The sequence below is a fragment of the Hyperolius riggenbachi genome, chromosome 9 (assembly GCF_040937935.1).
Source record: "Hyperolius riggenbachi isolate aHypRig1 chromosome 9, aHypRig1.pri, whole genome shotgun sequence".
NCBI classification, from domain to species: domain Eukaryota; kingdom Metazoa; phylum Chordata; class Amphibia; order Anura; family Hyperoliidae; genus Hyperolius; species Hyperolius riggenbachi.
In genome coordinates, this window is record NC_090654.1 from 254761604 (window position 1) to 254781875 (window position 20272).

The window sequence follows — 20272 nt, forward strand, 5'->3', positions numbered from 1 at the left end:
GAGTCTTGCTCAAGGTCTCCTTACTGAATAGGTACTGGCTTACTTAACAGGCAGAGCTGAGATTCGAACCCTGGTCTCCTGTGTCAGAGGTAGAGCCCTTAACCACTACACTTTCCAGCCAGCTGTCTAACCATGGTCATGACATCACACTGTGGGAGGGGTTTCACCACAATATCAGCCATACAGACTCCCCTGATGAGCTATTTGAGATCAGAAAGGGTAATAATTTTCATGGAAAAGGGGGCATCAGCTTCTGATTGGGATTAAGTTCAATCCTTGGTTAAAGTTCCTCTTTATACTAAATAAAAGAAAGGTAAGATCAATACACTGGAGACATTGACTGGGATAAACTTTCAGCTCCCCCAGTGCAGGGAGTTCCGCTGGATACTATGCGGGCACTGCAGTGCTTTGTGCCAGAAGGGCTGTGGAATCCTAGCTGTGCTCCGTCATATTCCAGATTGTTCCCACCTGAGAGAGAGACAGAGTGAGGGGAGGAAGCCTGGCGCTACCTGTACACAATGCATAGCATGGAGACTGGAAGAGCAATAGAGAGATCAGTGACGCAGCTCCATACCCTGGAGGGGAGTGTGACAGCACACAAATTATAGGGCTTGGATGAAAAACACCCGTCACTTGCAATTAGCATATGTCAGGGGAGCTGGGGGAGGAGCTACAGCTTCATAACAGAGGCAGAGTCTCCATATATCCTCACAGCATAGCAGGTGGAGATGTCAGAGTGACTCATCCAGGCTCCCATCTCACAGCTCTCGTGAGGAATCACAATAGGAATCTCACAGATGCTCTATGTAGCAATATAGCAATCTCTCCATACAGGACAAGCAGTTTACAATATCAGATGTGGATTAAAGTAGACCTGAACTCAGATCGGCCTCTCTGCATTAACCACTTAAGGACCACAGGCTTTCTGTTGGTGCCATTAAAGGGGGAACTGAAGTAAGAGGTATACGGAGGCTGCCATATTTACTTCCTTTTAATCAATACCAGTTGCCTGGCAGCCCTGCTGGTCTATTTCTCTGCAGTAGTATCTGAATAACACCAGAAACAAGCATGCAGCATGTCTTGTCAGATCTGACTTTAAAGTCTGAAACGCCTGATCTGCTGCATGCTTGTTCAGGGGCTATGGCTAATAGTAGTAGAGGCAGAGGATCAGCAGGGCTGCCAGGCAACTGGTATTGCTTAAAAGAAAATAAACATGGCAGCCTCCATATACCTCTCTTCAGTTCCCCTTTAAATTTGGCCCTCGAGTGGTTTCCCCACTTTGCATTATGTTTGGCCCACTCTAGACCACCAGGTAAGCTATATTTGAGGTCAAGCCATAGAACACCAGGAAAGCTCTATGGGGGAGGTAGAGTTAAAGCAGTAAACAAAAGAAACTGTATGGGGGAGGGTGGGGCAGACACCAGTGAGGTAGAACCACTAGACACCAGGGAACTTTATAGGGGTTGGGGGGGGGGGTTGCATTAGTCACCTGAGGACTTTATAAGGGAGAGAGGTGGCCAGTAGACATTGAGGTTGGCCCGCCACTAGGTCCCAGTGTACAGCTTCGGCCCACTTTGTATTGAGTTTGACACCCCTGGCCTAGTGGGAAGAGGGCACAAAGCATGGTACCTGTCACTCTCCCTGTTTGCAGCTAGATTTGCTGTGTAAGCCATCTAAACTTTAGATAAGATTATATAGACAGGTTACTGGTTATAGTTTTACATCTCGGATCCACTTTAAGGCCTCATTTACATCATACGCGCTTCCATGCGCATCTGGAAGCGCGCCGCGTATGACATGGTGACATGCAGGAACAGCAGAAGGGCATAGACAGCCCTTCTGTCATTCACATCGTACTGCGCTGCACAGCAGTACGATGCGCTATGATGCGCTTGCGTACTGCTGTCTGCATTTTGCCCGCAAGCGCAGAGCTGATGCCATCACAGTCTACGGATGGGCTCAGCGGCGCAGTCGGTAGCGGCGCAGATGGTGTGCGATCGTACGCATTGCGTTCTGGTCACACTGCCATCTGCGCTAAGTAGATGTGAACTAGGCATTTAAGCCAAAACATCCGCATGGCAAGAGGTGGCTCATTCTTCTCACTTCAGTTAAAAATGACAGCAGCAGAACCTTGGTTGCTAACGGCAACATCTACACAGTGCTTTACAGGTTTCCTCCCTATAGAGGAGCTTAGCATTTAATCCCAATGACAGCAATCGCTAATATACCGGTTAACACACTGACAAATCTTCATTTGAGTTATTTGCAAAAAAATCAGGTTTATTTATAGAGGCGTCATGACGCAATGGCTCATAAAGCTGTCATGTGCATCTGTACTCCTCAGAAGATGGAACTCCACCACACCCATGTAGCACAGTCACCATTAAAGGGACTACTGAGCCTGACAGCGAGGCTGTGGAATTACTTCACTGTACAAAATAAAGGAAGGAGACCATTTTTCCCCAATGCTAACCATGTTCTTGTCTGTCCTTGATTAAACGCTGCAGCACAAAGCCAGCCGGCCTCAAGGGAAGGTGGCAAACTCCAGCATCAACCAGTGATTAATGTATGGAAGATTACTATCCACTTCCTCTCAGAGTTACATTATGCTTTGTCATACTGGATCAGCGGTGATGTTTCCTCTATAGCCCACTACACCACCATTCAACTGCAGAATTACAACCACTTACTGTATTTTTTGGACTATCGAAATCACTGTTTCTCCCCCAAAGGGAGACAAAAAGTCACTGCATCTAAGGGCCCGTTTCCACTTGTGCGGTGGGAATCGCCGCAGAAAAAATTTGCAGGCGGATGCAAATTTCGCATGTGGTTGTATGCAAATTTTCATGCTAATTCTTATATGATTTCGCATGGATGACTATGTATGTGAATTTAACCATGGCAGTGCCTGTGTGCTTTTCCATTGTTTCTATACGAAACCGCATGCGAATTTCCTATTAAATACATTGTATGCGAATCGCATAGCGGTATGCGGTATGCGAATTCTGATGGCTCTGCCGTGCAGATTTTTTCTGCACAGAAAAACGCTCAGAAATCCTGACAAGTGGAGACAGTCCTATCCACTTGTATTGTCTATGCGAATCTGCATGCAGGAAACGCATGCAGATTCCCTCTGGTGGAAACGGTCCGTTATAGTCCAAATGCAGGGAGTTCCTGACTTGTGAACACCGGCCAATATGAACCTCCAACCCACCGCAATGTCGGGGACTCCCTGTACTGCCCATGCAGAGGAGGACACAGGGACAAACTAAGGACAAGGGGACAGAAAGAGGCACAGAGGAGGACAGAGGCAGACAGAGGAGGACACAGGGAGACAAGAGGTACCAGGGCACAGGAGTTACAAAGGGGGAATAATCCACAATATGCCCCTTCACCATGGATGCACCAGGTTTAGCATATGCAGGTAGTCCCCGATTTACAAACGCCCGACTTACAAACAATCAGCCGATACGAACGGCATGAATTCTGTTTCCATGTTAACAAGTTAAAAAAAAAAAATTCAAATTGGACTTGTAGTTATTGAGAAAATCGATTTTAAAAAAAGGCAAAGAAAAAATTGGCTTTTAAACTAGTATAAGCAGGTACAGAAAGCAGAGGTGACACAGAGGGTGCCACTGGAGGCACAGAGGAGGTACAGGGGACAGAGAAGGCACAATTTTTCAACTTAAGAACAGATTCAGGTTAAGAAGGAACCTACAGTCCCTATCTCGTTCGTTAACCGGGGATTACCTGTACATATTTTTCCCCTGGTTTTTGTCCTCTAAACATAAGCGAGTTATGGTCTGAAAAATACTGTCGATTCTGTTTCCAGTTGCAGTTGAACGGACATTTGTTTTGCCATTCTCTGCTCATTGCTAAACGGACTGTGAATGGCTCCTATTTTATAAATAGGAATTGTTCACACACTTGACACTCTGCAATGGAACATTGGGATCCATTGTGGTAAGTGGGCCGCACTTCTGTGCAGTCCGCCATAATTCCAGGAAGGCAGAGGTCTTCCTCTGTATAGCCAATGGAGGTAACACATCTGTCCCAGGCTACAGTGGACACTACACTGTCCACATGTGATCCGGAACAAGTTGGAACACAGCCTTAAGGGCCTGTACACACTGAAAAACGCAAGCAAAATCGCAAGCGCATGCGTTTTTAAAGTGCATGTAGTTTTAAAAACGCATGCGCTTTTGCCTGCGTTTTTTGTGCGTTTGCGTTTTTCTTGTAATTGCTGATTGGCTAAAGAATCCTTTGTTTTTTTTCTAGTTTACATTTCAACAGGAATCAGGAGATTGCAGAGTCTTCTGAGATACTGACTTCTGAAAAACGCAGGCAAAAACGCAAGCGCATGCGTTTTTAATGCGTTTTTCATGCGCTGCGCTTAAGCGCAGCAGGCACTGCGATTGCGTTTTTCGAAAAACGCATCGCACCAGTGTGTAAAAGTCATCACGATTTTCATTCTTTTTCAAAAGACCTTGCGATTTTAAAAACGCATGCGTTTTTAAAAACGCAGCACAAGTGCAGCAGTGTGTACAGGCCCTTATACATGATGTGACATTACAGCAATACTGAAACAAGCTGCAAAACCTACGGGGAGGTAAGCCTCTGGATTCCACAGTTTTCTGGGGCTCCTCTCCATCCCCCTTGAATTTCTACACCTTTGGAATCCGCGACAGGCATTGGAAGCACTCACGTCTCCAAAGACTGCAAGTGTGAGCCCAGGCTTGCCTGTGCGCAGTATGGATCCCCTTGTCTTTGGAAGTACTGGGGGAAGGAAGTATTGCTGAAGGGTGCCCAAGGAGAGCCAAAGAGGTGTTCGACCTAGCTGGTGGTAGAACTTCACCGGGGCGCTGTGGTGGAACGTGCAGACGGAGAGAGGACAATGAAGGCTAATGAGAAACAGAGCTTTCCCTCTCCATAGGCAAGTATCTAATTGTTTTCAGCTCGCTTCAGTATTTCTTTAACGATTTCATACCCATGACTCCAGCCAAGCACATGGATTTCTAAAGCAGACAATGAACAGTCGGCTCTCAAAAGTGATCATTGGAAGCAGTAAAAATAAGCAAATGCAAGGACCCGAGCAACCTCATCAAGACCCAAATTGTGATGGTAAAGCTGGCCATACACTGGCCCGATTTACCGCCGTTTCGACAGCAGATTCGATCACTGGGATCGAATCTGCTGCCAATCGTTCGCGCTACACGCCGAATTTCGATTCATTTCGTCCGATCCCGTCGATCGCGCCGTGCGGAAAATTACCGTCGATCGCCCGCGGGTAAAGAGCGCATCGCTAGCGGCGTTCGAGTGCCCGACGACCGACGCAATAGAGCCCGCATACATTACCTGCTCCGCCGGCGCGACTGCCCCCGCTCGTCTCCACTCTGGTCTCCGGCATGCCTTCACTTATTCCTGCCCGGCAGGAAGTTTAAACAGTAGAGGGCGCTCTACTGTTTAAACTTCCTGCCGGGCAGGAAGAAGTGAAGCATGCTGGAGCCGGAGACCAGAGCGGAGAGACCCGGGAGTCGCGCCGGCGGAGCAGGTAATGTATGCGGCGGGGGGAGCGGCGGCGGCAGCACCACCACCACAACAGATTGTGATCGGTTTCAGGCTGAAATCGGTTCACAATCTGTTTGCAGTAAAGGTAGCCATACGATCCCTCTCTGATCAGATTCGATCAGAGAGGGATCTATCTGTTGGTCGAATCTGATGGCAAATCGACCAGTGTATGGCCACCTTTAGTCTGTCGGGTCAGAGCACCTCCAAAACATATTGTCTTTGGTCTTCAGATTCTCCAGATCAAACCTCTCTGGAAAGCGTAAAAAGACCAATCCATGAAGGCCCCACCTCAAAACCCACAGGACTCAAAGGATTGGCTACTCTTGTTTTGATGCAAGATACAACAGAGGTCTTATGGAGTCCAAGCCTCTACAGGTCACGACCGTTTGGGTAGTCCAAGGGATACCAACAGAATATAAGGCAGATGTTTTTTATATATTTTAGTTGATGAGTATATATCAGTGTTCTCCCCAGAATTTTTTTCCAGCCGGGTGGCATGAAATAGTAGCCGGGTGGCATGAAAACGTAGCCGGGTGGGCGGCGAGATGAGAATGCAGGGCCAGTGCTTTTGTGAGAAACTCTGCTTACAGCATAGGAGGAGGTGAGCCGATAACAGCCGGGTGGTCACCAAAACTAGCCGGGTGGAACACCCGGCTAAAAGAGCCTGGGGAGAACACTGTATATGTTACGGCCAGAACCCGAAGTGTGGCCACTTCTAGTTCTGGCCGGCCACTTCGGGTTCTGGCCGGCCAATATGCGAAGTGGCCGCAGCGCAGCAGCCAATGTGAGAAATGTTTTGTTGACGCCGTCTCGCCGTGGCCAAATTGATGACAAAACTTGCTTAATTTAATGAAATATAGCCGGCGGCAATGTAATAGATGAAGCCGCCGGCTTTCGCACTGCCTCTCCCCGATCCCTCCCTCCCTCCTCTCCCATACAATACGTAGCAGCCGGCGGGGACATGCAGCCGGAGAGTCGTTCGTCGCGGCAGGGGAATCCTGCCGTTCCTGCAGAGCGGGTGCTGGCAGAAGCGATGTCTGCAGCCTCCCCCGCTCTGCTGCCCCTGCTGCGACGAACGACTCTCCGGCTGCATGTCCCCGCCGGCTGCTACCTATTGTATGGGAGGCGGGGAGAGGAGGGAGGGGGAAATCGGGGGGAGGCAGCGCGAAAGCCGGCGGCTTCATCTATGACATTGCCGCCGGCTATATTTCATTACATTAAGCAAGTTTTGTCATCAATTTGGCCGCAGCGAGACGGCGTAAACATTACATTTCTCACATTGGCCGCTGCGCTGCGGCCACTTCGCATATTGGTAGGCCAGAACCCGAAGTGGCCGGCCAGAACTAGAAGTGGCCACACTTCGGGTTCTGGCTGTAACATATATATGGATGAAACTTTCTGATCATGTTCATGCTTTCAGAATTAGTCCAAAACAAGGATCCCTGCTGAACTTGCACATGTTAAAGAGACACTGAAGCGAAAAAAAAAAAAAAATGATGATATAAATGATTTGTATGTGTAGCAGAGCTAAGAAATAAAACATTAGGAGCAGAGACATAAGTCTAATATTGTTTCCAGTACAGGAAGAGTTGAGAAACTCCAGCTATCTATGCAAAAGAGCCATTGAGCTCCACAACTTTCAAAGTCACAGAGAGTTCTATCTTCTGAAGTTTGTTATCTCAACTGTCAGTCACTGTATTTTCTTTTTCTCTGCAGAAAAGGGTTCAAAAGTTCGCTAGCCTGCTCTGTAAAATCATTTAGAATGCTGAGTAGTGTGTAAACTGCAAATATTATAGAATGATACAATGTTATAAAAAAAGAGAATATTTTATTTCCTACTTATGTTCTAGTAAATATCCGTACTGCACAACCAATTCATTACAGCATAATTTTTTTTTCCTCTTCAGTGTCTCTAAGTAGAAATACTCATCTCTAATCTTCAAATTAAGTATGGTTCCCACTACGCCAGATGAACAATGGTCAGTGTTCTCCCAAGGCTCCCAATCCTCAATACTCCTGTTGCTAGGGAGATTTCCCATTGGTCTTTTGCAACCCAGTGGGAGCCTGACGCTTTTGCCGGTAATGTGATCTATACACTCCCCTAAAAGGATTATTAGGAACACCATACTAATACGGTGTTTGATCCCCTTTCACCTTCAGAACTGCCTTAATGCTACGTGGCATTGATTCCAGGGCTGTGGAGTCAGAGTTGGAGTCGAGGAGTCGGGGCAATTTTGGGCACCCGGAGTCGGAGCTGGAGTCGGAGTCATTGATTTCATAAACTGAGTAGTCGGAGTCGGGAGTCGGATGATTTTTGTACAAAATCCACAGCCCTGTTAAGTATTAGACTAAGGAGTTGGAGTCGAGGAGTCGGAGTCTGAGCCATTTTGGGTACCCGGAGTCAGAGTTGGAGTCGGAGTCGTGGTTTCAGAAACTGAGGAGTCGGAAGATTTTTGTACCGACTCCACAGCCCTGATTGATTCAACAAAATGCTGAAAGCATTCTTTAGAAATGTTGGCCCATATTGATAAGATAGCATCTTGCAGTTGATAGAGATTTGTGGGATACACATCCAGGGCACAAAGCTCCTGTTCCATCACATCCCAGAGATGATCTACTGGGTTGAGATCTGGTGACTTTGGGGGCCATTTTAGTACAGGGAACTCTGACCTCTAGCATTAACAAGGCATTTTCGTCCACCGGACTGCTGCATACTGGATGTTTTCCCTTTTCACAGCATTCTTTGTAAACCCTAGAAATGGTTGCGCGTGAAAATCCCAGTAACTGAGCATATTGTAATGTACTCAGACCAGCCCATCTGGCACCAACAACCATGCAGGATGAAAATTGCTTAAAGGGGAACTGAAGTAAGGTATACGGAGGCTGCCATATTTATTTCCTTTTAATCAATACCAGTTGCCTGGCAGCCCTGCTGGTCTATTTCTCTGCAGTAGTATCTGAACAACACCAGAAACAAGCATGCAGCTAGTTTTGTCAGATCTGACAATCTGAAACGCCTGATCTGCTGCATGCTTTTTCAGGGGCTATGGCTAATAGTATTAGGAGGCAGAGGATCAGGAGGGCTGCCAGGCAACTGGTATTGCTTAAAATGAAATAAACATGGCAGCCTCCATATACCTCTCTCTTCAGTTCCCCTTTAAATCACCTTTCTTTCCCATTCTGACATTTAGTTTGGAGTTCAGGAGATTGTCTTGACCAGGGCCACACCCCTAAATGCATTGAAGCGACTGCCATGTGATTGGTTGATTAGATAATTGCATTAATGAGAAATTGAACAGGTGTTCCCAATACTCCTTTAGGTGAGTGTATACTGGCACTTGTTCCATGCAGTAAAGCTGAGTGACAGTGGCAGCAGCAGCGGCGGAGGACATAAGATGACTGAAGACACAGAAGACAGAAGCTACAAACCCCGTTCATCAAGGCTCCTGCGAATTCCAATTTCAAAGCCACATATACACATACAAGGACAGTTACCCGGTATTCAGTCCTTTGAGTGACAGCTTGAGGTTGTACAGAGGCGTCGCTAGCCTACGTGTTAGCCATGTGTGCTGTTGCTAGGGAGGGTAGGAGGGGATGCCAGAAGTACATGACGGAGTGGCAAGGAGTGGCGGGGTAAGTAAGAGAAAAATGCCCTTGGCCTGCCCCCAGCCAAGATGATGATGTTGTAATTTGATCCCTTAGCCGTGTCAGCTGACTGCCACGGCAGAAAGGTAATTGGCAAGCACAGGATGTTAACAGTACGTCTGCTTCCATAAAAGTAGGAAGTAGACACACTGCAGATTTATTGCAGTATTTGTATTAGCTTTAATAAAGTATTTTCTTTCTGTAAAGGTGATTATGCTGTTGCAAATCTTTTAGAGCAGAGAGGAAGTTCCAAGTTCAGGTCCGCTTTAACAGCAGTAACCAACATAGCATTTGACTTACCTAGAACCCCTCCTACCAACTTTCCCAACAGGGCTACATACAGGCAGACATCAGTCCTGCTGAAAGACTGCTGCAATATCCATCCATTACTGCAGCTAAAATGAGTATAAATGTTCGATTCTGCACCGAGTTAACGGTCTCTTGCCAGATTCGTGCTTCAGTCTAAAAAGTTGCTGCATCAGCGTAAACTCCACCCAAAACCCAATACTTCAGTTCCAAGCAGGTACTGGCTGCCCTCTTACATCCCAGATATGTGTCGTCTCTCCTTATCCTATATAAAATGTCATAAGTGAGCCATCAATGCTGATATTACAGAATAATTCTATGCTGAAGACTAGAGAGCATTTTGCTTTGTAATGGCTGCAGAAGATGGACTGATCCAAGAGACCCGAGGGATGGAGGGGTGGACAGACTACTAACTGTGCATACATTCTCATTTTTAGTAATAGGACTACTTAAACACATTTTAAAAAAGCGCATTTCCTCATCGGTTCGAATACAAGGAGACTAGCGTAAAAGGACAAGTGCGTCTACCATTGTAAAAATCCACGTGAGGGCACCGCATGGCGGTGAGGGGACCGGTCCATTAGCAGAACAGGAGGGGCCACGCTTCCTATCAAACCACCTCCTACCTCATGTCTCTCATGAGAATGTTCTATCCTTAAATATGCAAACACAAGCTTGGAAATGCTACAGCACAGCCCTGGAAAGCGACACACTATGAACACCGTTCTGTGCGGATGCTACGAATGCCAGAAGCCGAACGCCCTCCATGTCTGACATTTAATTCCTCCCTGGACATGCAGGCATCACGCAGCATCATTTCATGAAGGAACATACACTAGCACAGCCCATCCCCTCAGTATGTCTCCTCCACCACAATACAGCTACGGCGTCACATAGCAAAATAATGCCGCATGTCACCAGCAGCCTCCCTCCCCTCCTCAGGTCCCCAGAGCTATGGCTGCTCCATGACAACGCAGCCTCAATGCCTTACAGCAGCTAAAACCAGACAGTCCAACAAGCAAGCTGCAAATACAAAGGACCACAGCCTGAGACAGCTTCCCTCTCCTGTATGTACAGTAGATCGCCGTCTATATCACATAATCCAGCCCCATTTGGTGCTTCGCTGCTGCAGCCATCACCTTGGATCCTGTAACCTTCGTTACAGAGCACACATCTCCTACGCCCCAATCACAGACCAGCCTGGACTTCTCTCTGCACAGCGATACATCCTCATTCCAGGAACAAAAGATCCCAGGGCCCTGTGACAATATATCCGCCATCATTCATTATTACAACACATCTGCTATATGATTATCCTCTCTTAATGGCAACACAGCCTCCTTTGTACGGCTATATGACCTAAATTCCATTTCATTCTGCTTTATTAGAAGTCCCAGCCCATCACAGGTCATTTGAAGCCTCCTTTATTGCAACACAATGGCCAGCGATGTCTCCTGTATCTTGTTATAATAACCCACCTCCCTACATCCCTCATCACACTGCATCTCCCATCCAGCATCCTTTATTAGAATACATCCTAAATCTGACAGGAGCTCGTCCGATAGCAAATTCCCGACATCGTCTAGCAACACATCATCCCATCAGACAAGCATGGTCTCCTGGCTCTCCAATAATCACGATGCAGCATCCTAGTGCTAATCCAAGGGCTTCTACACCCCCCCCCCCCCCCCTTACTGTTACTAGAGAGTGTATATCTCATCACATCGTATATCTGACAGGCCCCTGACTCTCTATATGACAGCACAGGATCCTAATCTCCATGCAATATCTGCTCCACAACAATAATAAATCATCTCAATGCAGACCACCCTCACCTCTGTTCCTAACAGCATCCTAATGCAAATTACCTGCTCTGTAAATACATTTCCCATCACAGATCCACCCTGACCTTGCATTCTTTGTCACACCTCCCATCCTGCCACATATCACCCTGTACACTGGCTTTGTATTAACGGTATGTTACCCTCCATCACCTATATCATTTAACCTTGACTCTTCATCAATTCTTCCAATCTCAACCTCCATCCTACATTCTCTCATCCTCATCTGGTCCTAAATTGATGACAGTTGTGAATCTCTCCCCATATGCTGTCTATCCTTACAGTAATCCTCTCAGACCTCCTTGAGCTCCGCATCCTCTACTACATCTTCCCCAGCCAATCACAGACCACCCTGGCCATAACTTTCTATGAAAAGCCAGCATCCTAATGCTAACCTCTATGCAGTCTACCATTTAAAACAAAGGTCTGACACATGTACCTCATCTAAATACATAATCTCATCATCAGATTGGACTCTTCGTTGTTTAAACCGTCCATCATCACCGACTGCTTGGATGCTGGTTGTATATTTCCGACTACACAGCGCCGAGCTGAATTTATACTGCTTTACTAACTGCCCTATATATTGTGTAATCCTCATCCTCCGGACCATCATACATGACCATGCCCTCCTGTACCATCTGCTGCATGCTAATATATTACCTCATCACAATAATCCCAAATGCTGGCTTCTATGACACCACAGACCTCAAACCATCACTAGCTCATGCAGTCTGACATATAACAATTAATCAATTCCAGATCCAGGGCTGTGGAGTCAGAGTTGAGGAGTCAGTTATTTTTGGGTACCTGGAGTCAGAATTGGTTGTTTCATAAACTGAGTCTGAGTCAGATGATTTTTGTACCCACTCCATAGCCCTGCATGGGCTGTGGACTGAGTCGGGGCAATGTTTGGGTACCTGGAGTCGGTGATTTCATGAACTGAGTCGTCGGAGTTGCAGTCAGATGAATTTAGTACCGTCTCCACAGCCCTGTCCATAAAACGTTGCAGTCAGATGAATTTAGTACCGTCTCCACAGCCCTGTCCATAAAACGTTGCAGTCAGATGAATTTAGTACCGTCTCCACAGCCCTGTCCATAAAACGTAGAAAGCGCCTGACACACCGGAGAATGTTTTGAAAGTTTTTTTTTTTGTTTTTTTTTTTAAACCGCCTGCATTGATTTATATAACAATTACTGTAAAGTAGCAGCTAAATTGTCACGATCACAATTTTTGGGAAAAATCCAAATCATGGCTATTTTGCCTGCAATTTTATTGCAAGTTAATGGAGGCATTTAAAAAAAAATGAAAATGACCTGCAAAATGCTCTCCAGTGTGTCTGGGCCCTCAGATGTATTCTATACTACATACCACATCTCACAGACCACCTTGGAATCCAGACTCCTAATGTAAATCTCCCTACACGGTCTACTCTATAGTAATATCACCCAGAATGCTGGTCTAGATTTATGACAGTTTACAGGGAACCAGTGAGAGGGATCTGGAGGCTGCCATATACATTTCCTTTTAAACGATACCAGTTGTCTGGCGTCCTGCTGATCATTCTGGCATCAGTAGTGTCTGAGTCACACACATGAAACCAGCATGCAGATAATCTTGTCAGACTTCAGTCAGAAACACCTGATCTGCATGATTGTTCAGAGCCTATGGATAAAAGTATTAGAGGCACAGAGGATCAGCAGGACAGCCAGGCAACAGTTTGTTTTGTTTTGAAAGAATATGGCAACTGGTATTATTTAAAAGGAAATAAATAGGCCAGCCTCCATATCCCTCTCACACCTTACTGTACCGTTACTGTCTACTCTAATAGCAATACATGACCTGTCAGATCTCCCCAGGACTGTGGAGTCGGAGTAATAGTCGGTGGTTTCAATAAACTCAGGAGTTGGATGATTTTTGTACCAACTCCACTGCTCAACGAAGAGGAGCTGCGAGCCCCTGATCTTCCGGGGGGCTGCACTCAGTGACAGAGGACAGCAGAATAGAGAGGGAAGCCTCAGTAGAATCTTGAAGCTTCCCTCTCTGCAGGTAAGTTTCTGATTTTGTGTACCCGAGCTTCGGCTTTAACTCTTTATTCCTATCTCACCCATGCACTATCACAGATTATCCAGCATGCTGATATCGATTTATAACATCATATCACCCCACTGATAACCCCCTGTTGGTACTAACTTCACTGAAGCAATACACCAATCATGGTTGATCTTTCAAGTCCTATTACATCTCTCTACACACACATACTGCATGCTGGTCTGTATTTATGCCATAACACTAATGACCACTCTATAGTTATTCCCTCTCCATTACAGATCACGCTCCATGATGGTCTGTTTGGTGACACTGTAACAAATACAATTAAAACAATGCAGCCCGCCAAGCCTTTTCTGGTGGCCCTCAATGCTCTCCACAGTTGTTAATTCCATGCGGCCCACAGGTCGTAGCTGTGGTGCCCCATGCAGGGTCCACCTTGTGTTGCAGCCCAGCCTCTGCCTTTGCTCACCTGTAGATTATCAGCCACCACTGTAGCAGTAGGAGCCACTGATTAGCATCCGCCAATGTGCCAGCAGTAGTAGCGGCCACTCACTAGCAGCCACTACTTGGCCAGCAGCATAAACAGCCACTGATCAGCAGCTGCCATTGTGACAGCAGCAGTAACAGCCACTGATTATGCTGCTGGCATAGTGGCGGCTGCTAAACAGCCACTGATTAGCAGCTGCCACTGTGATAGGTGTAGCAGTAACAGCCACTGATTAGCAGCTGCCACTGTGACAGCAGCAGTAACAGCCACTGATTAGCAGCCACTACTATACCAGCAGCAGTAACAGCCACTGATTAGCAGCTGCCACTGTGACAGCAGCAGTAACAGCCACTGATTAGCAGCTGCCACTGTGACAGCAGTAGTAACAGCCACTGATTAGCAGCTGCCACTGTGACAGCAGTAATAACAGCCACTGATTAACAGCTGCCACTGTGAAAGGTGCAGTAGTAACAGCCACTGATTATCCGCTACCACTGTGACAGCCACTGATTAGCAGCCACCACTGTGCCAGCAGCAGTAACAGCCGCTTATTAGCAGCAGCCACCACCGTGCCCACAGCAGTAGCAGCCACTGATTAGCAGCTGCCCCTGTGCCAGCAGCAGTAATATGTACCGATTAGCAGCTGCCACTGTGCCAGCACTGTCTATAGAAATACACTCCCTATTACATAACACAGCCTGCATGACACCTTAACGCATACTGACCCATCACTGTCTATTGCTATAGACTCCCCATTACACATCACTCTACCTGCTGGTCTGTATAACTGACCCATCACTGTCTATAGCAATACACTCCCTATCACACAACACTGCCTGCTGGTCTGTATGACACTATATTGACCCATCACTGTCTATAGCAGTGGTCCTCAAACTAAGGCCCGCAGGCCGAATGTGGCCCCCTGAGTTTTTACCAGCCCCCACACACAAAATGTATCACTCATAGATGCGGTCAGCTTCATCTTTAAATATTGGTTAAATGCATATAGAATAGCAGTGCTGGCACCACCCATCCACATGGCAGCCAGATAGCAGCAATTCGCTGGTTTCCAATCAAATTCAACATCAGGTGACACTGCTGTCCACTGCAGGTTGTCACCTGGGTATGCTTCACTGTCTGGCCCACAAAGACTTTTACAAAATTTTTATGTATACTCCGGCCCCCCAGCAGTCTGAAGTATGTTGACCCGGCCCTCGACGCAAAACGTTTGGAGACCCCTGGTCTATAGCAATACACTCCGTATCACATAACACTGCCTGCTGGTCTGTATGACACTATATTGACCCATCACTGTCTATAGCAATACATTCCCTATCACAGATCACTCTGCCTGCTGGTCTGTATAACACCATAATACTATACTGACCCATCACTGTCTATAGCAATACATTCCCCATCACACATCCCTCTGCCTGCTGGCCTGTATGACACCATACTGACCCATCACTGTCTAAATCTATAGGAATACACTCCCAATCACAGATCACCGCCTGCTGGTCTGTATGACACCACATTGGCCCATCACTGTCCAGGGCTGTAGTGTCGGTACAAAAATCATCCGACTCCGACTGCTCAATGTATGAAACCACTGACTCCAGGTACCCAAAATTGCTCCTCGACTCCGACTCCTTAGTCTAATTTTTACAAAGGCTATGGATTTGGTTAAAAAAAAAAAAAAAAAAAAAAAAAAAATCACCTGTCTCCGACTCCTCAATTTATTGAAACCACCGACTTCAGGTACCCAAAATTGCTCCGACTCCACAGCACTGTCACTGTCTATAGCAATACACTCCCTATCACACAGCACTGCCTGCTGGTCTGGATGACACTATATTGACCAATCACTGTCATCACTCTACCTGCTGGTCTGTATGACACCATACTGGTCATCCATCACTGTCTATAGAATTACCCTATTACACAACACACAGCCTGCATGACACCATAACACATACTGACCCAGCTGTGTATAGTAATACACCCTCCATCACACATCACTCTGCCTGCTGGTCTTCTTAAGCACCATAACACCATACTGAACCGTCAATGTGTATAGCAATACACTCCCTATCATACAACACTGTCTGCTGGTCTGTAGGACACCATACTGACCCATCAATGTGTATAGCAATACACTCCCCATCACTCTGCCTGCTGGTCTGTATGACACCACAACCCTATAGTGACCCATCACTGTCTATAGCAATACACTCCCTATCACACAACACTGCCTGCTGGTCTGTATGACACCATACTGACCCATCACTGTCTATAGCAATACACTCCCCATCACACAACACTGCCTGCTGGTCTGTATGACACTATATTGACCCATCACTGTCTATAGCAATACACTCCCCATCACTCTGCCTGCTGATCTGTATGACACCACAACCCTATAGTGACCCATCACTGTCTATAGCAATACACTCCCTATCACACAACACTGCCTGCTGGTCTGTATGACACTATATTGACCCATCACTGTCTATAGCAATACACTCCCCATCACAGATGACTGAGATTGCTGGCCTGAGTTTATGACATCACAGCATCCTTCTACCCCCGTCAGTGAGAGCTGCACAGCCATGCCTCACCCATCACAGCTCTTCATCCTCTATATGGCCTTCCCCCTGGCTCTGTATGAGAGCCCTGCACTGCCTGTCCTCCTGTACCCCCCATACACAGGGTAATGGCTGCTGATGACACAGCTCCCCCTGTCACACAGCAGGACATGCTGGGGCTTCTGGTCCTCCTCTTACCGTTCAGCGGTGAGTGTCAGTGCGGCCTCGGCGGGGTGATGAGCGGCGTATATTCCCTGTCACAGGCCCGGAGCCCAGGCCTCTCCTAGCTGACAGCCGGGGTTCCGCTGCACATCCTCTCTGGCCGGTGTCCGCCTCTGTCTGCTGCTCCCCACTGCAAATGGCGAGGTCTCCTCCCCGCCCACAATGCACCGCGCCTGCTATGATGTAATGGCTGGGGGGAAGGAGGAGGGAGGCTGCCCTCTGCATGGCTCAGAGCTGTGGCTGCTGTTGGAAATTAGCCTTTTTCTTGATGCTTCTGTGTAATGTTAGACAAGAGAATTATATAGGTAGACTAGAGAAAAGCAAGATATTATAAATATCTTTTTTTATGGCTGGCTGTGTTTATGGCTGGCTGAAAAAGTCTCACAAAGCATCTTTCAGAGATATAGTCCCCTTCCTCTGGAAGATTAGTAGTGAAGATGCATAGCTCCCAACTGTCCCTGATTTGGAAGGACAGTCCCTCTTTGGGAACCCTGTTCCTCTTACTCCCTCATTAGTATATACTAGAAATCTGAAGTGTAACTGTCCGGCATAAAATCAAAAATCAATTCTTTATTTTTATCTGGTAAGCAAGTAATAAGGATGCTAACCAGGCAATCCAAAAGTTAAAATCTCTATTACTTTTCTTGTTTATAAATGATCATTCCCCAGTTTACCTGACTCTTATTTGGTACGTTGCCACAAAAAGGAAGTTGCAGGGCATGCTTGGTTGTCCTTTTTGCTTCTGTACATTAGTTTAGTATAAAGGGGAAATAAAGAAGCAAAAAAAGACAACCCAAACACATTTTTCGTGGAGAAATATATATATTTACATAGAAAGAGGTGCAAAGTCCTGAAAGAGGGACACAGGGACAGGGCTCCCAAAGAGAGACTGTCCCTTCAAAAAGAGGGACAGTTGGGAGCTATGCTTAAATTGATGTTTAAGTCTCCTAAAAAAAAGGCAGTTTTACTTACCTGGGGCCTCTATCGTCCCCCTGCAGTCGTCCTGTGCCCACGCTGGTACTCAATGATCCTCCGGTCCATCAGCAGAGATTTTCTCGTACTGCACCTGCACAGGACGCTCCCGGCAATGAGATCGTGCATAAGGACATGTGGCCAGGGCCACGCAGGCGCAGAGGCCAGTGACAGGCTAAATCGTCAAAAGCGAAACTGAGCCACGGCGGGGGACTGGAGGATTGTTGAGCCAGCACACTTGCGGTGCATTTTGGTGGGGGTTTGTAGGTTCATGGAGAGTGAAGTCAAAGGTGCCAGGACATGTCACATCTTTGCCTATAGGCTCCAGTGAGGTAAATCCGGGCCTGGTCTCTTCACTGTTTATTAAAATGTTACAGGGAATGCTAGGTCCATGTTCATGTCACGCAGATCAAAAAAAAATTGAAATTAGGAAAAACATTCATAATGAGGACACAGAAAGTAGTAAAAACACAAAAGAGTTTTAAAACACTTGTAATAGTTTGTTATAAGCAATTAGTATTTACAGTGGGTTGCAAAAGTATTCGGCCACCTTGAAGTTTTCAACATTTTGTCACATTACTGCCACAAACATGCATCAATTTTATTGGAATTCCACGTGAAAGACCTATACAAAGTGGTGTACATGTAAAAAGTGGATCAAAAATCATTCATCATTCCAAACATTTTTTACAAATAAATAACTGCAAAGTGGGGTGTGCATAATTATTCGGCCCCCTGAGTCAATACTTTGTAGAACCACCTTTTGCTGCAATTACAGCTGCCAGTATTTTAGGGTATGTCTCTACCAGCTTTGCACATCTAGAGACTGAAATCCTTGCCCATTCTTCTTTGCAAAACAGCTCCAGCTCAGTCAGATTAGATGGACAGCATTTGTGAACAGCAGTTTTCAGATCTTGCCACAGATGCTCGACAGGATTTAGATCTGGACTTTTAACACATGGATATGTTTTGTTTTAAACCATTCCATTGTTGCCCTGGCTTTATGTTTAGGGTCGTTGTCCTGCTGGAAGGTGAACCTCCGCCGCAGTCTCAAGTCTTTTGCAGTCTCCAAGAGGTTTTCTTCCAAGTTTGCCCTGTATTTGGCTCCATCCATCTTCCCATCAACTCTGACCAGTTTCCCTGTCCCTGCTGAAGAGATGCACATCTCGGGGGGAGCATGATGCTGCCACCACCATATTTGACAGTGGGGATGGTGTGTTCAGAGTGATGTGCAGTGTTAGTTTTCTGCCACACATAGCGTTTTGCATTTTGGCCAAAAAGTTCAATTTTGGTCTCATCTGACCAGAGCACCTTCTTCCACATGGTTGCTGTGTCCCCCACATGGCTTGTGGCAAACTGCAAACAGGACTTCTTATGCTTTCTGTTAACAATGCCTTTCTTCTTGCCACTCTTCCATAAAGGCCAACTTTGTACGGTGCATGACTAATAGTTGTCCTATGGACAGAGTCTCCCACCTGAGCTGTAGATCTCTGCAGCTCGTCCAGAGTCACCATGGGCCTCTTGACTGCATTTCTGATCAGCGCTCTCCTTGTTCGGCCTGTGAGTTTAGGTGGATGGCCTTGTCTTGGTAGGTTTACAGTTGTGCCATACTCCTTCCATTTCTGAATGATCGCTTGAATAGTGCTCCTTGGGGTGTTCAAGGCTTTGGAAATCTTTTTGTAGCCTAAGCCTGCTTTAAATTTCTCAATAACTTGATCCCTGACCTGTCTTGGACCTGTCTTGTGTGTTCTTTGGACTTCACGGTGTTGTTGCTCCCAATATTCTCTTAGACAACCTCTGAGGCCCTCACAGAGCAGCTGTATTTGTACTGACATTAGATTACACAAAGGTGCACTCTATTTAGTCATTAGCACTCATCAGGCAATATCTATAGGCAACTGACTGCACTCAGATCAAAGGGGGCCGAATAATTACGCACACACCACTTTGCAGTTATTTATTTGTAAAAAATGTTTGGAATCACGTATGATTTTTGTTCCACTTCTCATGTGTACACCACTTTGTTTTGGTCTTTCATGCAGAATTCCAATAAAATTGATCCATGTTTGTGGCAGTAATATGACAAAATGTGGAAAACTTCAAGGGGGGCGGGGGCCGAATACTTTTGCAACCCACTGTATACAAAAAAGTAGTGTATGGTTGCACAATGGCTAAGGGGGATGTGGACTTGCTTATAGCTTTAGGGTCTTGGAAGTCTCAGAATGGGCATCAAAGAAATGGATTATCCTGGTTACTATGATTACCTTTTAAAGTACACCCGAGATGAAAATAAACTCATGAAATAAACAATTTTATCTATCTTCCTTCTCCCCTAAAATGACTTTTTAAGATATCCCACAGTTTTATTTTATGTTTAAATCTACTTTTTAAGTTTTAACTGTTTTATTGTTTTTGCTCAATGACACATTCATTGAAGTATGCCAGAGATAAAATCTATGAACTATTGACCCTTTGTATCTCTTTCCTGCTCTCAGAAGCCATTTTCTGCTAGGAAAGTGTTGTATAGTTGGAATTTCTTATTAGTGAGGGTCACACTGTAGTCACTTACTGTCTGTGTCAGGACTGAGTCAGA

General features: G+C 46.2%; 1 protein-coding gene across 8 annotated transcripts in view; it reads right to left on the bottom strand.

The window, feature by feature from the left end:
* Positions 1-16858, bottom strand: part of KLC1 (kinesin light chain 1) — a 203042-nt gene extending 186184 nt beyond the window's left edge. For all 8 annotated transcript variants that reach the window (XM_068254334.1, XM_068254333.1, XM_068254331.1 and 5 more), the window contains exon 1: positions 16684-16858. The gene's annotated coding sequence lies outside the window, so the exon portion shown is untranslated. The remainder of the gene's footprint in view (positions 1-16683) is intronic.
* Positions 16859-20272: the final 3414 nt, after the last annotated feature.